This window comes from Macaca mulatta, chromosome 11 (assembly GCF_049350105.2).
Source record: "Macaca mulatta isolate MMU2019108-1 chromosome 11, T2T-MMU8v2.0, whole genome shotgun sequence".
NCBI classification, from domain to species: domain Eukaryota; kingdom Metazoa; phylum Chordata; class Mammalia; order Primates; family Cercopithecidae; genus Macaca; species Macaca mulatta.
The window spans coordinates 4,059,677-4,079,582 of record NC_133416.1 but is presented as its reverse complement, the minus strand read 5'-3'; the positions used below and the strand labels follow the sequence as shown (position 1 = coordinate 4,079,582).

The 19,906-nt window shown below is 49.8% G+C and overlaps 1 protein-coding gene across 8 annotated transcripts in view; it reads right to left on the bottom strand.

Moving 5' to 3' along the window:
• The window catches only part of TSPAN9 (tetraspanin 9), a 210,644-nt gene that overhangs the window by 119,189 nt on the left and 71,549 nt on the right, over nucleotides 1-19,906 (bottom strand). The window contains exon 1 of one of the 8 annotated variants that reach the window (XM_077953301.1): nucleotides 17,895-17,981. The exons of the other annotated variants lie outside the window; for them this stretch is intronic. The gene's annotated coding sequence lies outside the window, so the exon portion shown is untranslated. Of the gene's footprint in view, nucleotides 1-17,894; nucleotides 17,982-19,906 lie in introns of those variants that run through there. 8 annotated transcript variants of the gene reach the window in all.

Here is a 19,906-nt window from a genome sequence, read left to right as displayed (position 1 = left end):
TAAGAAACCCCTCTATTTTCCCCACCAACAGAGAGGATGAGCAGTGGGATTCGTGGCCAGTACTTCCCTGCTTCTTTGCTAAGATCTAGATGCACTGAGGACTCAGATCCAAAAACCTTCATTCCATTAGGAAAAACAGCAGCTGAGTTAGACCTCCCTTCCCCCAGCCTAGGGCTGTGAGTGAACTTCCCCTCCTCTAGCTCCACCACCTGTCTCTGGACCAAATACAGATCAGAGAGAGGCATTTCCTGAGCTCTGCAAGCTCGCTGACCCTGGAGGTTAATCCTACCCCTCTATGACCAGGCCACCAGACGAGAGCCTCTTTCCTCCCAACCAAGGGAACCACAGAATCCTAGAATTTCAGGGCTCGAAGGGACCTGAGAAGTCAGCACGTTCAAGGCTCTGGAATGTCCAGGGATTATCCCAAGGTCACGAAGCAGAAATGGAAAGGCCAGGATTCAGAGCTAGGTCCTCTGACCCTCAGCCTAATGCTCCTTAGTCTACCCAAGACACGGCCTCCTTGCCATCCAAAATGCCACCACGGCCCATTGGTGGTGGCAACCTGGAGTGTTGTACTGGGAAGGCTCAGCAAGCTCAGTCTGGGTGCAGAGTGAACAGTGTTGTGATCAAGTAGCAATATCCACCTGCAGCAAAGGGGGAGGGTGGTACAGTAGGCACTTGCCAACCTACCATGACACTGCTGGCTCCCAGGTGTCACTGCAAGACGCCTCTGCACCACCACGATCCAGCAATCTCTGGGTGTCATTCTCCCCTCACAGACCGGGACAAGTGCAAGGGCCAGGGAGAGGAGCTAACCCAACAGGGAAGAGAAGAAACAGCCAGAGAGTAAAGAAGACCAGAGTGAGTTGGGAGCAAATCCAGAAAAACATTTATTTCAAATCAAGGATGATTTGTTGAGTGCCTGTTATTCATTTATTGGACAAACACGTATCAAATGCCCACTGCATGCCAGCCACGGTGGAGCTCCCTGACCAGCGCTACGTACCAGAGTGTAAAGCAAACTTCTCTCTCAGTTGTGCTACACATCACCTTCTTTTCTGCTCTGCAGACCCTGTGTCTGAAAACAGAGATAAACCACCTCCCAGGACTGTTTAGAGAATCAAAAGCAATAACGCATATGAAAGCACCTTAGGAAGAAGAAAGCCCCATCTAAATACAGAGCAGGCCACCATTTCCTTCCTTCCCTTTCCTCTCATCAGGGACTCTGCTACCTAATGAATGATCCAGCCTCAGTACCACTGGTCTATCCCAAAGGACCTCTATAGCTTGGCATTCTCAGTGGGCCCCCTCCCGCGGGCCCTCCTGCCCCTCTCAGCCCCACCCTCCAGATCAGGAACCGGGGTGAAGGAGGTGGGGAGGAGGCCCCCTCCTTGCAAAGAGGAGAAAACAGAGAAAGCTGCCTAATCAACTAGAGATGGAAATCCAGCCTCTACATGAATGACAGCAGGTGAGTGTCTAACATCCACAGGCAGTAACTCACACCAGAGATTTTCTGTATCCTCCAGGGCAGAGCAAGGGATTACCACTGATGTGTTATCTGCTCCAATTCTTCCTGCCAGGAGTCAAGCATAATACCTTAGTAACGCGGTCTCGCTGATGCTAGCTGCACAGAGATATGTAAATTATACGCAATGGATTGGGAACACCATACGCTGACACCTGTCTCTCGTAGATACCTCCTACTCCAGGATGTGAAACCCAGGAAAATCCTCTGAGTGGCAAAAAGTTGTAGGCAGAACAGTAAGTCGGGAAAAAGACCCAACATCAACAATGTATGACCCAGGTGCTATAGTTAAGTAGACTTCCTTGAGTGGAAAAGGTCTATGAAACACCATCCTAGGTGTAGTGGGGTGGAAGGGAGGAGAAATGACATAAAATGCAAACAGAAAGTCATGGTCCCTGCCCTATACAGGGTCAATGCTGGGGTTAAAACAGATGCACAAATATCTTACCATGGGGTAGAGTGTGGAAAGTGCCAAACAGAGGTAGAAACAAAAGAGCGAGAGGAGCAAAAGATGGGATTGTCATATTCAGTATGGGGCTTATAGACATTTAAACTGGCCTTTGAACAGTTGGTAGGCTTCTGAAAACAGCCAGAGGGCAATGCGGAATGAGGTGAAAGGAACAGCTTGAGCTCAAGGTAGAAAAGCATTCATTCATTCATCCACTATTGATCATGCCAGGCAGTGTCTAGATGCTGGGGACTCCGCAGAGAGCTGCACGAACAAGCATGGGAGTGCTCCGTGTGGACTGCAGCCAGGGACCACAGAAGGGGATGGGAATACACTTGGAGAAGACAGTTGGGGCCCTACTGGGGAGATTCGCCAATGACTGGGAAGACTCTCCCTTCCCATGCTGTCCACAGTGGGATGAAGGAGAAGATGTGTCCCTCTGACGTTCTGCTGCCCCCACCCTGACAGTCTCTCCAGTAGGATGTCTGGGGCCTCCAGGGCTGCCTCAGCTCTCAAGGCAGGGGAGATGGTGCCTTGAGCCTCAGCCCTGGAGGCCTGGGAGAGAAGGGAGACATGTAGCCTAGAGCCTGGTATAACCATAACTTGTCTCATTAACTTCCCTTAAATCTACCCGGGGGACCTATTAGCTCTGCTGAGAAAGAGCTGAGGGGAAAGAAAATGGTCTTCTTCTGGCCCAAAAGCAGGGTGAGATGAAAGAAGCCAAAAAGCTGAAAATTACTTCTTTTTTTTCTAAACATTCATTACCTCTGGTCTTGGCTGTCACTATCATCTTTTCCCTGGCCTGATCAACGACTTCCAAGAGCCCCATCAGCTGGACCCAGAGGCCCTCAAATACCTCTCCAGGTAGAATAAGAGTTGATAACCTCTCTGCTGTTGGTTCCAGCAGGTCTGTCAGCCAGGGACACTCCCCTGCTATGATGGAAGCCCACATCCTCCTGTTCTGACCTTCACCATCACCTGAATCAATTATTTAGCATGCAGCTGCATACAGCACTGTCTTAGTCTGTTTTGTGTTGTTATAAAGGAATACCTGAAGCTGGATGATCTATCAGGGAGAAGGTTTATTTGGCTTACGATCCTGATGTCTGAGCACCTGGTGAGACCTCAGGCTGCTTCTGCTCATGGTGGAAGGCAGAAGCGAGCCAGCATATGAAGATATCACATGGTGAGAGAGGAAGCAAGACAGTGGGCGGAGGTGCCAGGTGCCAAGCTCTTTAACAATCAGCTCTCACAGGAACTACTACAGTAAGGATGTACTCACTCACCAGGGAGGACATGACTCTATTCATGAGGGATCTGCCCTCATGACCCAAACACCTCCCATTAGGCGCCACCCCCAACAATGGGATCAAATTTCAACCTGAGGAGGCCAGGCAGGCACCATGGCTCATGCCTGTAATCCCAACACTTTGGAAGGCTGAAGCGGGAAGATGGCTTGAGCCCCAGCATTCAAGGCTGCAGTGAGCTGGAGTGCACCCACTGCACTCCAGCCTGGGTGATAGAGTGAGACTCTATCTCTAAAACAATAGATAGATAGATAGATAGATAGATAGATAGATAGATAGATTTCAACCCAAGGTTTGGAGAGGACAAATATTCAAACCATAGCAAGCACCATTCTGGGTCTAGTGAACAGCAAGTTACACACACACAGAATTGTACAATCTCAACACAAAAGGCTGAGAGGCACTGGGGAGCTGCTCGCTGGTGCTCTTCCAGCAGGAAAGGGCATTTTCCAAGAGCACTTTCCCCAGGCCAGGCCCCATGCTAGGTGCTCCACCTACCTCCTGCTCCCCAGATGGTGGGTTTTAAAGGGCTCCAGGTGTCCTTTAAGATCCTATTTATGTCAACAAATGGTGCTGGGACAGCTGCATACCCACAGGCGAAAAATGTAGTTGGCCCCCTACCTCACACCATACACAAAAAGGAACTCAAAATGAATCATGGACCTAAATGTAAGAGTTAAAACTATAAACCTCTTAGAAGACAAGATAGGTGTAACTCTTTGTGACCTTGGATTTGGCAATTATGCCTTGGATATGACACCAAAAACATAATAAAAGAAAAATTAGATAAATTGGACTTCAGTAAAACTAAAAACTCTCTCTTTTTTTTTTTTTCTTTTGAGACTGAGTTTCACTCTTGTTGCCCAGGCTGGAGTGCAATGGCGCGATCTCAACTCACCACAACCTCCGCCTCCTGGGTTCAAGCAATTCTCCTGCCTCAGCCTTCCTGAGTAGCTGGGATTACAGGCATGCGCCACCACGCCAGGCTAATTTTGTATTTTTAGTAGAGATGGGGTTCCTCCCTGTTGGTCAGGCTGATCTAGAACTCCCGACCTCAGATGATCCACCCGCCTCAGCCTTCCAAAGTGCTGGGATTATAGGCGTGAGCCACCGCGGTACAGCCGCAAAATTAAAAACTCTTATGTTGGCCGGACGCGGTGGCTCAAGCCTGTAATCTCAGCACTTTGGGAGGCCGAGACGGGCAGATCACGAGGTCAGGAGATCGAGACCATCCTGGCTAACACAGTGAAACCCCATCTCTACTGAAAAATACAAAGAACTAGCTGGGCGTGGTGGTGGGCGCCTGTAATCCCAGCTACTCGGGAGGCTAAGGCAGGAGAATGGCGTGAACCCGGGAGGCGGAGCCTCCAGTGAGCTGAGATCTGGCCACTGCACTCCAGCCTGGGTGACAGAGCGAGACTCCGTCGGAAAAAAAAGAAAAAAAATTCTTATGTTTCAAATAACACCATCAAAAAAAGTGAAACCTACAGAATATGAGAAAATATTTGCAAATCATATATCGATTAAGGGGCTTATAACCAGAATATGTAAAGAATTCTTACAACTGAATAATAAAAAGACAAATACCCAATTTTAAAATAAGAGAAGTATATGAATAGAAGATACACAAGTGGCAAATAAGTGTAAGAACAGATGCTCAACATCATTCATCACTAGGGAAATGCAAATGAAAACCACAATGAGATACCATTTCACACTCACTAGGATGGCTCCAAAAAGACAGAAATTAACAAGTGTGGACAAGGATGTGGAGAAATTGGAAAAGAGTCTAATTCCCAATTGGAATACATTGCTGGTGGGAATGTAAAATGGTACAGCCACTTTGGAAACCAGTTTGGTGGTTCCTCAAAAACTTAAACATAGAGTTACCATATGATCCAACAATTTCACTCCTAGATACCTGAAATAAATAATAAAAATAAAATAAAATAAATTTTTAAAGTCCACACAAAAATCTATATACAAGTGTTCATTGCAGCATTAGTCAAAATAGCCAAAAAACTGAAACAACCCAAATATCCATCAAGTGATGAATGGATAAACAAAATGTGGCATACCCATGCAATGAAATATTATTCCGTAATAAAAAGGAACGAAGTACTGGCATATGCTACACCATGGACGAACCTTGAAAACATTATGCTAAGTATGCTAAGAAGCCAATCACAAAAAAATTAAAACCCCTATTACATTATTCCATTTAAAATAAGCATCCACAATACAAGCAACACCACAGACAGAACACAGATTAGTGGTTGCCCAGGGCTGGGGGAGGAATGAGGGTTGGGAGGATATAGAGAATGGCTTCCAGTGGGTATGGGGTTTCTTTCTGAGGTGATAAAATGTTCAAAATATAAATTGTGGCAGTGGTTATACAACTTGAACAGATTAAACCATTGAGTTGTATATTAAATATACAAATAGGTGTATCAGTTTGCTAGGACTGCCATAACCAAAGTACCACAGGCTGGGTGGCTTAAACAACAGAAGTTTATTTTCTCATGATTCTGGAGGCTGAGTCCAAGATCAAGGTGTCAGCTGGACTGGTTTCATCCATTTTCTCTCTCTTCTTGGCTTGTAGATGGCCATCTTCTCCCTTTGTCTTCACGTGGTCTTCCCTCTGTATTTGTTTCTGTCTTAATATCCTCTCTCTATATATAGTTTCTTAACTGAAATGAGGGGTCTTGCCATGATGCCCAGGCTGGTCTTAAACTCCTGGGTTCAAGGGGTCTTCCTGCCTTGGCATCCCAAAGTGTTGAGATTCTAGGTGTGAGCCATGGTGCCAGGTCCCTAATATCCTCTTATAACGGCACCAGTCACAGTGGATTAGGGCCTGCCCTGGTGACCTCATTTAACCTCAGTCACCTCTTTGAAGATCTTCTCTCCCTCCAAACACAGTCACATTCTGAGGTATGGGGTTATGATTTGCGGGGGAGCACAACTGAGCCCGTAACAATGGGAGAGTGTGATGGTATATGAAGCATATCTCAAGAAATCTGTTCTTTAAAACCCCATCCACAAATCCTAGAAACTAGATAGCCCAGCCCTTGTTTTACAGATGGGGAACTGAGACCGACCCAGATAAGATTAGCTACTCGCCCCAAATCACAGTTGGTGAGAGGCAGAGCTGAGAGGAGAAGGCACGGCTCCTGCTCTCAATCTTGTGTGCTTTCTACGACACCCTCCTGTCGCCATAGCCTCTGAGGCTCAGAAACAACAGACAATAATGGGAAAAGTAAGAGAACTTTAAACTTAGAAAGAAAAATGCCTAAGAACTTAGATCATGTACAATGAAAGTGTAAATAGGCTCCCTGGCAGGGGGCGGGGAGCGCAGACAATCAAGCTCTGAGGAGGCCCTGGAAGAGACCTGCACAGTCACAGCAGAGGGCCCTAAGCAAAGCCAACATTAATTTCATATCTGTGAAGTGCCAGGCAAAGGAGGAGTACGTTCCCAAGCAAGATGTGCTTTACAGAGGAGCTGGCGCTCCAGCTAATCCGCGAAGATTGGGCCTAATTCCACTGGGGTGAGGGCTGTCCAAGCAAAAGAGGCTGAGCGATCAAAAGCACAAAGGCAGGTGGCTTCCAGACCTGTTCAGGAAGCAGTAAATTGGCCGACACAGTGGAAGCCTATGCTTTTTTTTTTTTTTTTTTTTTTTTGAGAAAGAGTGTTGTTCTGTCACCCAGGCTGAAGTGCAGTGGTATGATCTCAGCTCACTGCAACCTCCGCCTCCTGGATTCAAGTGATTCTCCTGCTTCAGCCTCCCAAGTAGCTGGGACTACAGGTACACACCACCATGCCCAGCTAATTTTTGTGTTTTTAGTAGAGACAGGGTTTCACCATGCTGGCCAGGCTGGTCTTGAACTCCTGACCTCGTGATCCACCTGCCTCAGCCTCCCAAAGTGCTGGGATTACAGACGTGAGCCACAGAAGCCTATGCTTTTTGCAAGGAACAGCGGAGGACAGCAGCGCAAAGACAAGCTGAGGTCAAGTTCTGCAGAGCCCTGCACGCTATACATGGAAGCACAGATTTGAGATAGGAGCAGGGAGTGTGGCATGACCCGTGGGGTGCTGGGGAAAGGTGGCTCCACTCACAGGCAGCAGACAGACTGAGCAGCCACTTCCACAGATCTTGTAGGAGGCATCCATGAGACAGGGGAGAGTGCTGACCAAGCGATCCCCAGGGGACACTCGTCCGGGACACAGGGAAGCAGGAAGCCCCTGCGCTCCAAGGGGAGGCTTCAGATTTATCTCAATTAGACTTGGTCGAGGAAAGCAAGAAGAGGAAACTCCGCAGGCACTGAAAAGCCGCCAACTCCTGGAGCCCGTGTTGTGATCTGGTGCTGACAGTCCTTCATCTTTTCCATTTCTTTTTTTTTTAGTAGATAAAGGGAGGGGTGGAGAAGGGGAGAAAGACACAATGGAGTTGCTCGGTGAACAAAAGCCCTGGTGTGTTTTTGCTCATCATCTTCATCAGGGGGTGCTGCTTTTGTCAGTACCCTATAATCATGTCTGAGGCCAGGCACAGCCCACAACTTACAATTCAGGCATAAATACATCCTGGACGGGAGTGGTGCCTGCCTGCCGGCATCTGCCCAGCACCCACCTGATCAGGGAAGTGGAAGGAAGTGCCCCAGGAATGGGAGAACATGGCCTGGTTGGGAGAATCTGGGACCATGGTTCCAGTCCTGGCTGTTTCCCTTGCAACCTTCCGCAGGACAGATGACCTCTCTAGGTCTGTTTCTTAGTTTACACTGACAGCAGTAGCAGCCGCTATTTACTATTCAATGTCTACTGTGTACCAAAGACTATTTTAGGTTTTCATCCCTTACAAAATACCCGGTGAGGCAAGCATTGGTCTCCTGTTTTAGAGATGGAGAAACTGAGGTCCAGAGGCTAATGAGATTCGTCAAGGTCAGAGGGCTAAGCTTAACCCATATCTGTCTAGCTTCAAAAACCCACATTCTTAAAATTCACCACATTCAGCCCGAATTAAGTGGAAATAATAAAACCTGCTCTGCCCTCTCTCACCTGTTTCTATGAGGCTCAGTGAGGGAGAATTTGTACTCAATACTGCAAAGGTACTGTCCTTATCAATACTATAGTTACTCAAGGTCAAAATGCAGTAGCCCTCAAGTTCTTCAGACCTCACCTCAACCTTGGCCCTCAGCCCTTGCCCCTTGCCCCAGGCCCTTCTCCTGCTCCACAGCCTTCCCAGCTAGCCAGCCAACCCTCCCACCCATCTCCGGATTCCACTTAACTCTAAGAAGCAGGCCGGGCTCGGTGGCTCACGCCTGTAATGCCAGCACTTTGGGAGGCCGAGGAGGGCGGATCACTTGAGGTCAGGAGCTCGTGAACAGCCTGGCCAACGTGGTGAAACCCCGTCTCTACTAAAAATACAAAAATTAGCCAGGCGTGGTGGCGCACACCTGTAATCCCAACAGCTCGGGAGGTTGAGGCAGGAAGATCTGGGAAGTTTGAATCTGGGAGGGGGAGGTTGCAGTGAGCCGAGATCATGCCATTGCACTCCAGCCTGGGTGACAGAGTGAGACTCCATCTCAAAAAAAACAAAACACAAAAAAACAACTCTAAGAAGCAAAGTCGAAGTCTTGCCTAGATCCCAAACTCCAACACCTCCCCTATCAAGAAGACAGGAGATGCTTCTGTCAGCACCTTGTCTCCTAGCCCCCCAACTCCCCACCTGCTGCCCCTCCCTCTCCCAGGCCTGGAGGGGGATACAAGACGGGAGGACACAGATGAAAGCAAAAGGCCCAGCACTGGAAGGGTGCTTGCTTTATTATTCACAACGAGATCCGTCCTGGCCCTGCACAACCTTCCGGTTCTTCAGTACCATTTTCCCTTCCTCCCAGGGAGTCGTCAAATGCCAAAGGTGCGCCCAGACACACTTCTCAACGCTGCCGACACAGGCCGGGGATGAGGCTGGCCTGTTATTAACAGAGGAAAATTGGAGCTGACACTGTCACTGATCTGAAACCTCCCAGCTAAGAAAAGCTTTGTTTTTTAAATAACTAATAAATAACACTGGATGTTTACTTCCCGAGCAAGTCGTATTTCTTCAGTATCCCTAGGTTCATACGTCATGGCTGTCAGCCGGGAAGACCATGGAGCAACGTCTTCAAGTCCTTTCGCCGTCCTGAAGAGTTCAAAGCACTTCAGACAGACTCCCCTTTATCTCCCCTTAGAGATCTCGGAGGGGAGGGAGAGGGGGCCCTGGCAACTCCGCCTCCAGTATGCCTACAATAAATACTTGCTAACTGCCCAAGGGGGACAATTTTCCTCACTGTGCAGATGGGAAAATGGGGAAAAGGAAATTTACTCGGCACCCACCTAATCCAATCTTCCCAGTTCCAACTCCATGCTTCAAGCATCTCTCACTCAAGGCCTAACTCTTCCCAAAGGGACTAAAAAGGAAGACATGGTCTTGCTCTCGCTCCCTCTTTTATTTTTTTCTTTAAGGGACAGGGTCTTGCTGTGTCATCAGGGCCACAGTGGTATAATCATGGTTCACTGCAGCCTTAGACATGTGGGTTCAAGGGATCCTCCCTCCTCAGCCTCTCAAAATGCTGGCATTACAGACGTGCACCACCATGCCGGGCCTGGAAGATGTGGTCTCTTCTAACAGTTTTTCAGGAGCGGCCTCCTTGTGCCAATTTCCTAAAAGCTCAGGACACGATCAACAGTCCCTGCCCAGCATTCCCAGAACAGCCCGCCTTCGGTTTCACTTGCGGAGCCAACCGTGTTATGCTCTGTATTGTAACTCTGTGTAAGCTGCCTCTCCCACACCCCGTGATTTTTATTAATTTCATCACTTTATGCTCTTTATATTCCCCAAAGTGCCCAGCATAACACCCTACCTTTAACACATAAAGCAAGGGTCACAAGTTGGTACCCCCAGACCAAATCCAGCCCCACCACACGTAGGTTTTATTTGGTCTGCATCACGTTGTAAAATTTTTTAAATTAGCTGCTAGTAGTTGAAAATTAGGAGATTTTACCCAAAAATCAGAAGTTCAATTTTTCTTTGAAAAATGGAAGATCTAGAGAACCAAGAGAACCATGTAGGATACTTAACTGTTACAGACCACTGCCCTTTGAGAAACTCCAATTGTCTCTGTCTTAGCCTGATCATGTCTGGGGGGCTGGAGAAGTCGCTAGAAAAGGGGCTCACTGTGATCACGTTCAACCACTGGCACCCCAATGCCAGGTAATGATTACTGGGCGTGCAGGCAATCATGGAATCATTGCAGGTCCATGCGAGACACAGCTCAGCTGCTCAGGCCTGGAGTGCAGATGTTCACAGGACCGAAGTCATGTTTAAGTATTTATTTAAAACAAAAGAATCCTGTCTCCCATTTGTACTTAAGCACTAGCTCCTCTTTTGCACGGCCGAACATGTGCATCATGTCCTATGCTGGTCATTCTGCTGCAAAACAATGAAAGCAGGACGCTGAGGAAAAGGGAGGGAAGGAAGAGAGAGAGGAAGGGAGGAATGCGCTGATGGGCCCACCACCCTGGGCTGTTATCACTCATCTGAGTTTGCAGGCTTGCATAAAGTTGACTGAATATAATTGAATGGGTGAGCCCATGGTCATTTCAGACTGCAAGTTCCCTAAGGGTGCGAGCTAGGCCTATTTCTCTTGCTTTGAATGGGGTCAGATGGGGAGTGCACTTAGGAATTATTGAATGAGTGAAGCAACATACTCAAAATCTATGTACCCAGGCCAGCGGGCTTCGAAGCCGGCGATAGGATAAAAATGCAGAGTTAACAGCCTTTAAAGCAGGGCCTCTGCACCTGACTGCCTTCCCAAGGGCAGTGTGTGAAAACAGACTCAGGCCAAGATCTGAGCTAAACCCTGTGGCTGCTCTCAGGCACCTGACTTCCGGCTGGTATTTAATAACCCAGAATGACATCCCTCGTTGCTCTAGGAAAGAAAGCTTGGCTTCTTGAATTGTCCTAAGGAAATAATGCAAAAGGGGGAATAGACAGCTAGACAGAGAGACAAAGATATCCACAGATAGATACACACACACACACACACACACACACACACATACATAATATTAACACGTGAATGTAGTAATGCAGTTTCTACTATTTAGGTAAGTTAAAATTGTGAGCTAAACATTCAACAGTAGCAAAACGGAGAAATAGGAAACAATTCCTATGTAGCCATTTAAAAGGGTGATGATTACGATGATCGTAATTGTGATGATTATGTAGCTTATGGCAAAACGTAAAGAAAGCAAATAGAATGCAAAATTCTTAAAATGTTAAAGAAAGCAAATAGAACACAAAATTCCATCTACATTATTGACTATAACCATGCAAAAAAAAAAAAATTATGTTTGCAAGCAAATACAGACCGAAGGCATCATGGAAAATGGAAAACTGATTTGTCACAATGGCAGGTTTGTGAGGCATTTTTTACCCCTATTTCTTTGATTTGTGTTCTTATTACACAACATTATTTATACAATAAGTATTTTGTTTTAAATGCCCAGTAGCTCCTGACCCTGAAATAAACTAGCACAAGATGACGAGGGTTAGGCAGGAAATGTCTGCTTTGTTCAGGTCCTTCCAGGAGTCCCACAGGGGGGAGGCACAAGGTAAAGGTGTCACAAATCAGTCTGAAGACTTAGAGGGCTTCAAGGAAGGCCCACCCTGCACCACCAGCACCACCACCACACCCCACACACGCGCAGTCGAGCACACACCATAAAAGGAAGCTCACTGAGCACAGACGCCGTCCTGGGGCCCCCACCTGTCAGGTGTGTGTGTGCGCCTCTGCTGCTCTGTCATTTCTGCTGTGGTTTCAGAGTCCCTAAGTCTTCTGATGCAGCACAAGAAAAGAAGGGGGCTCGGCTGGGCGTGGTGGCTCACACCTATAATCTCAGCACTTTGGGAGGCCGAGGCGGGTGGATCACCTGAGGTCAGGAGTTTAAGACCAGCCTGGCCAACACGGCAAAACCCCGTCTCTACTAAAAAATATAAAAATTAGCCGGGCATAGTGGCAGGCATCTGTAGTCCCAGTTACTCGAGAGGCTGAGGCAGGGAGAATTGCTCGAACCCTGGGAGGCAGAGGTTGCAGTGAGCCAAGATCGCGCCACTGCACACCAGCCTGGGCAACAGGGTGAGACTCCGTCTCAAGGAGGAAGGCTGCTTGCCAAGGGGGGGCAGGTGTGTCAGAAGGACAGAAGGACTGCCACAGGACCTTCCAAAAGGAGGGGCCGATGGGATGCCAAATCCCAGCCCACCCTGGCATCAGGCCAAACCCTGTGGCGGGTGAGGGAGGGGCTGGTTGCCAGGATCCTGCTGACAACCAGGAGAGCTGACCCCACAGCGGCCTCCGTGGCGGCCAGGCAAGGAGGGCTGGGAAGTGGCAGCTGCCTCCTTGTAAGCTAGGACAGAGCAGGGTGCCTTGGAAAACAGAAAGAGAGCCCTCCTTACCTTATCTCCTTCCAAGCTCGTCAGAGTCCCCAGGGAGAGACTGCCCGCCATGAATTTCCCCAGGGAATGAGAGCTGGAGAGGAAAAATTCCTCCGAGAGTTGTCTGCGCCAAGCAGCGAATCACAGCCCCATCCAGCAGGGCATCCCATTTGCAGGAAATTCACTTACGCCTGATTGTTGGACTTTTACTTTTCAATTCCAAAGATTGGCTGTGTGTTTTGTGTTTTTTTGGTTTTTTGTTTTTTCTGAGGTGGAGTCACTCTGTCACCCAGACTGGAGTGCAATGGCACGATCTCGGCTCACTGTAACCTCTGCCTCACAGGTTCAAGCGATTCTCCTGCCTCAGCCTCCCAAGTAGCTGGGATTACAGGGCACACCATGTTTTCTGGGTTTTCTTTTTCTTTTTTTTTTTTTTTTTAAGAAAGAAAAAAGGGCTGGAGGGAGGAAGGAAGGGAGGGAGGAAGAGACATTTCACGTTGGAGGCTGCCCTGTTCTGTTTCATATCTGAGTTTAAGGAAGAAGACCCTGGAAATGGGCGCCATGTCCCACCAAGCATGGGCGGGAAGAGGGCAGCCTAGTCTTGCAGGCCATTAATCGCTGAGGGGCATGCGCAGCCCCAGTGCCCACCCAGCTGGTGGCATCTGCCTTGAGGGGAGGTGGGAGGACAAGGCTGGAGGGGGCCAACAGGGGCCAAATGTGAAGGCTGGTGGCAGGCAGCCGGCCCCTTCTGTAAGCAATCCCCACCCCAGGGTTCTATCCAGGCACTTTTTCCTGTGAGAAAAGAATGGGAGGAATGCAGCCCAGCCATTACCCAAATCCACCCCACCACAGGCTTCATGCCCGATTACATACAGTGCAGGGGAGCCCTCCCAAGCCTGGAATCAGAAAATTCGCTTAAGAAATGCAAACTGGCAGCCAGAAACTAGCAACATAGGTAATGCAATAGGAGAGCCTCCCTTAAAGCCAAATACACATGCATGCACGCACCCACTCACACACATGCACACACGTGTGCAAACATGCGACTGCAAACACAAACACATGCTCTGCAGGCGTGTGTGACAGTGCACTACAAACCACATGGAAAGGTGGCCAGAAACACCGCTGGATTTTTATAGCTCTTCAGGGACCTGATCTCCAGGAAGTGCTAGAAATTGCAATCCAATTTTGTCCCTGGCTAGCAAAGCTGGCTGGAGACTGGGGATGGTGCGGAGGGAGGAAGAACTTCATTGGGAAAAAATGTTGACAGAGTTTAATGTTGAGCGGAAGGACAAAGGCTTGCATGAAGGGGCCTTACTGAGAAATGAGGCGTTCTGAGTGCTCTAGCAATTTGCATGGAGCTGTCAGGGAGTATTGAATTAAAAGGCACAGGACAGGGGAGGGCTCCCCAAGGCCAGGCCAGGCGTGGGGTGAAGAAGGGGCAGCATTCGATCTCCTGCAGGGCCTGGAACTCGGCACCCTGAAATCAGCTCATAACTGGGAAGGAGCTAAGGCAATCTCCAGCTAGAAGGAGAGCTCAGAGAGTCTGAGGCCCCAGAAAGCATATACTCTCCTCACTTCAGACACCAAATACAAAGGTAGAGAAGAAAAACTGGCATTCATTGAGCACCTAGCATGGGCCAACCATACCATATCTGTAATTCTTTTTTTTTTTTTTTTTTTTTTTTTTAGTAGAGACAGGATTTCACCAGGTTAGCCAGGATGGTCTCGATCTCCTAACCTCGTGATCCGCCTGTCTCGGCCTCCCAAAGTGCTGGGATTACAGGCTTGAGCCACCGCGCCCGGCCCATATCTCTAATTCTAAGAACTAGCAGCAACGTGGGTATGTATCAGCCTCAGAGTGTGGACAAGAAACGTAAGATTCACGCCAGGCCACAGGCTGAAACCAAGATGGACACCATGTCTGTTTGCCACCTGCAGAGCCCAGATACACTACAATTCATTTGGGGGTTTTATGACACAGAGTTTTCAAAGGAAACCCTCCCCATTCCTGCCCCCCATCAACAAAATACTAACTCATTGGGTGGTCTTAGTCAAGCCCCCTAATCTCTCTGGGCATCAGCATCAAGTCAGCTATGTGCCCCATTCTGTTCAAACACACATAAAAAGGGTATTAAGCCTATCACTGGCAGAGGGGCGGAAACAGACCGAGGGAGGCCAAGACATATTCTCTGAAGCCCAGCCAAATGTAACGGGCCCAGCGGGCATCTCCCACACCTCACCTTTCATGCTACATTGTCATCGCTGGTGCTGTCTGTCTCCCAAACTGGACTGTGCCCTCCCTGGGGGAAGAACACGTCCCCTAATCCTGCCCACACCCCTCTGCCCAGAGCTGCGTCTGGCACGCCACGGGCGTTCACTACATGTCTGCTGGCTGACTGAATGAATCAATTAACAACTGCTCCCAATGTCAGGCATATTTCAGAGAAAAGCACTTATGATTATCTGTTCAGCAAGGGATTTCTCCTCAAAGGGGCAAACCTACCTCTGCATCGAAATCACATGGGAAGCTTTTCAAAATACAGCTTTCTGCCTCCGTTCCCAGAGCGTCAGACTCCAAAGATCTGGGATGGGGGCCCAGGAGCCTGAATTATTGAAAAGCTCCCCAGATGTCTCTAAGTCCAAGCCAGGTCTCGAATCACTGATGGCTATTACTTGGCTAACACCCATCCTGTCCTGCGCTGAGATCAGATAAAGCGCAGAATAAAAACAAAGTAAGTGCCTCTCCCCTAGGGCCTTTTTTCCAAAGGACTCAAATCAACTTTTTACGCCACGATGCTGTTGTCTGTTGGACTGAAACAGGTGGCAATGCTTCTCCACTCTTCAGGCTGGCAAACTAAGGTCTGGCCAAGAAGGAGGGCCACTTCTCTCTTGGCGTCTCTCCCTTTAGCTTTGAAGAATGCAAGGTCGCCGGAGACTTCAGGGACTCCGCCGAATTTCAGGGAGAAAGAGAGGACAAGGCGAGGCTGCATCTGGCTGCAGGAAACGGTAATGCCAGGATGGGCATCTGCCTACTTCCTGCCACACCTGGAGGACAAAATCCATCCATCCTTACAGCTCACACTCCCTAAGTCCAGCCCCTACACAGAGGGCCTGGCCATCACCAAACCAGTAAGCCGGAAGAAACAGAGGCCCCATCTCCCTGCCCTGGAGGCAGGTGAGGAGCCTTCATTTACTCATTCACCAGCACAGCAACGCTAAGAAGCGCCAGAAGAACCTGTTAGATGTAGATGAAGGAAGAATTCGACCGTTTCTATTCTTTTCAATAAAACACTGGCCCTCCCAGAGAAACAAATGACGGGGGGCTGAAAGCTGAGCTACCCAAACCCCACAATTTACCCAGATCCAGGAGGCAGCCACCACCCTCCCCTCTTCCCTCAGCAACTGGAGACCTCCTCAGAGGCAGGAGCCAAAGTTACCTCAGCCAGGCACGCCCGAGAGGCCCCCTCTTCTCCTCATCCCCTCCTCCCACCCAGCCTTGGACGTGACTGATGGAGCTGGGACAGCTGCAGCCGTGGGGAGGTTGGGAGGTGGACAACAGCTGGATGGGGCAGTCCCTCCCCCAGCCCGGGCAGCTTCCCAGCCAAGCTGGAGAGGATGCAGAGACGCAGGCCCCCTCTGAGTGCTGCTCTGTGAGGAGTGGAATGTGAGCGTTCGGCTCCACTCTGACCTTGCTCCCTTGTCCCTCCTGGTCCCTTTCAGGCAGCCATCTCTGGATTCCACAAACAGCAGGGCCACTTGGCAGTGTGGTCCTGACCCTGGAGCAGACAGCCCCACACAGCCATGGCCACGCTCCCTGCCCACGTTCCATACCCTGCCAGCCACGGCCCCACCGTTGGCCATCTCACAGGCCGCAGGTGCTGAAGGAGGAACCCCGGCATCCTGAACCCAGCTCGAGCTGCTGGAAAGGATACAATGAGCTGGCAGTGTGGGTGTTGGCCTGAGAGTCTGAGAAACTCAGCTTGTGACTCTGGACTGACTTGGGACCAAAACTTGGTTCCACTAAAACGCTTCATGGCTTTGATTTCCAGTTTCTAGTTTTTGCTGGAAAATGAGGCTGATAATTTACTTTACACGGTAGTTCTTAGAAGCAGAGGGATCAGATTCTGGTCCAATGTATGATGGGCCTCAGCTTCCTTATCTGTAAAATGAGCAGGCTACACACTAGATGGTGCCTCAGGTCTCCTCCAGCCCCTATAGAATCCGTACAGTGCTTTAGCCAATGGCCCTGGGATGTGTGCCCTTCATCCCTTTCTTTCAAAGGAATCACTGCTCAAAATTCCTTCCCTAGTTTTGTGCTTTGTCTCCAGGATGAATGAAGCATATCCAGACCCTCCACTCAGTCTCCAAATGTACCCAGATTAGACTCACAGGAGCCCACCATTTATCCGCCAAGTGTGGCCCCCGATCCACCCCACTCCACATACGTGTACACCACTCACACAGCTTAGTAATCTCTTCCCAAGAACAAGGCACTCACAACACACCTCCCACCAAAGGGCACCCACCAGTGTGAGGCAACACTGCAGGTGAAAACTGCTGGTCTTAGTACCGTCTGACGTGGCAGCCACTAGCAACATGTGGTCACCTACATTTCAATTTTAAGTTAAAACTGAGTAAAATTTAAAATCCAGCTCCTTGGGGGCATTTTCAGTCCCATTTTCAATGCTCAATGGCCACGTGCAGCCGGTGACTACTGTATCAGGCGGTACAGAACAGAACGCTTCCATCGTCACAGCACTGGGCCGGCTGGTTCTCTCTCTTTGAGGGCAGAACAGGCCCTAGGTGGCTCAAACTGAACCTGGAAGTGGGCAGGGAAGGTGGGGGCAGTCCGGAAGGAGGGAGAGGTCACTTCCCATGGCGTCGGTGGAGACGCCACCAGGACTCAGGCTGCAGCATGCGCACCAACCATGCTCCTCAGCTAGGGTCTCCCTGGCCCCTACACTCAGCAGGATGCAGCAGGCAGCTGTCACACCATACTGCAGTTTTGGGATGCATGGGACGCCTGTCATTCTCTCCAGCCCCTGGCAGGCTCCTGGCCTTCCCCAGATTGAAGTCTACACTTCATCCCAGGGCAGGGACCGTGGCCCCCCGTCCTGCTGCCCAGCAGCTCCTCCATACCTCACCTGGGTTCCAGGCTGGAGTGTGACCTGCAGAGGGCCAGGGCTCGCCTGCTTCCACTCTCCACCCTAAACTCAAAAATATCTCGCTACATACCCTGCAGAAAGGAAGAAAGGAGAAAACGGGAGAGAACGCTAGTTTTAATCAAACACCTTATAGTCAAGGCACCAACAATGAGCTTTCACTTACATCTACCCATTTGATGTTCAAAATAATACTGCAAGGTGAGTGTGGTTAAACCCATTTTCCAGATGAGGAAACTAAGGCTCAGAGAAGATAAGGGACTTGTGCAAGCTTGTAAGTGTCACAATCTGAATGCACACCCAGAAAAGCATGGTCCCAAAGCTTACAATCTATCCACACCCCCTTCAGGAGGCCATGGGATCCACCGCCACTCTCCTCCCAGAGAATACCCAGACATACAAGCAGAAAGGTCAAGATCTATAGCTTTTTGCATTTCTGGCCTAGGGAGCACAGAATCTCAGCATTGGAGGGGTGGAGAAAGGCCATAGAGACAAAGCAGGTGGAGAAGGATAAGGAGGGAGGAAAGAGGAAGAGAGTGAAGGGAGCAGAAAAGTAAGATCAAGGAGGAAGAGCAGAGCGCGCAGAGATATTTAAACTTATTTCAAGTGCAATTAGTTATGTGTGAACTGTTTGTCTAATGCCTGTCTTCATCAACTGGACCTTGGGTTCCATGAAAGCAGTGACCTCGTCTGTCTCGTGCACTGCTGTGTTCCCCGCACAGGAGATGCTCCACAGATACTTGTAGGAGAGACGGAGGGTAGACAGATGGCTGGACAGAATGAAAACCGAACTGTCAGGGGACGATGGAGAAAGAAAAGTCCTCTTTTCAGAGACCACCATCTCCACACAGTCTCCCCGCCCTAAGCTCCCCAAGAGACACTCAGGGGAAGCTGTCCTCCTCCAATGGGCTCCATCCCCCGACCCCGCATCCCAGTGCCCTCCTGCCCCTTTGCCATTGGCCACAAACCTAGACACCATTCTCCCGACGGCCACAGGTCATAAATCTAGGCTGTCAAGGCCAGAGAGACCTCAAAGATCCCCGGCCCAATCTTCTCATTTTACAGATGACAAGACTGAGGTCCAGGAGGGGAGTGGGCTTGCCGGGGGAGTTCACAGCCTCAAAGTGGGGAAAGGGTCCTCATGCCTGTGCCTGCAGGAGCCTAATGGTGGAAGCCCACCGCCAAGCCCCGAGTGCCCCGTGGCTCGCTCGCAAGGCCGAGCCAGTGCCCGCAGCCCATCTGTCTCTTCTGCCTGCCAAGCGGCCTTCCCTCCCCTGTGCCCGTGCTAATGAAACCCACCACAGGTGACTTCGGAACCCTGCACTGAGGGAGGTTTTGCTGGTCACCACGCCAGGCCTTTAATTTCCGATTTCTCAGCCTGACACCCCTAACGGTCTGAGCCCTCTCTGCTCTGAGCCCCATGTGGTCATGTATCACCTTGGCTGATGCCAGCCATGCCTTCCCCCAGCCATCTGGACAGAAAAATGAGGAATGAGCAGGACAGGATGATCCTGGCAGAGAGGACTGCCGGGAAGCTTCAGACACCTGGTCCCTGCTCTCCTGCCCTCACTGTGTATGTGCTATCAGAAGGCAGGGTGGTGAGCTGGTTTCTCTTCACCTGGGACTCAGTTTCCCCATATGCAGTTGAGAGTCTTCCGCCCCAAACTCAGCAAGATGTACTGAGGTGGGTGCTTCTCTGCCCACAGGTATCAAAAAGGAGGAAATCCACAGCAAACTCTAGTTGAACACTTCCTAGGGACGGGAGGACCCCTCCCCTGGCGGAGCTCTTCATCAAGCTGGCACGTCAAAACAAGTTCACACAGAAAGGTCATTTCCCAAACAAGAGCACTGCCAAGGAAGAGCAAGAGCACCGTGGACTGGCAGCCAGGGAGGACACAACGAGAGAGAGCCTTGAGCTGGCACTGAGAGCTGTGGATGTGCTCAAGAGTCTAGAGGTGGATGCAAGGGCAGCCACGGTCCTGACCAGAGGGCCT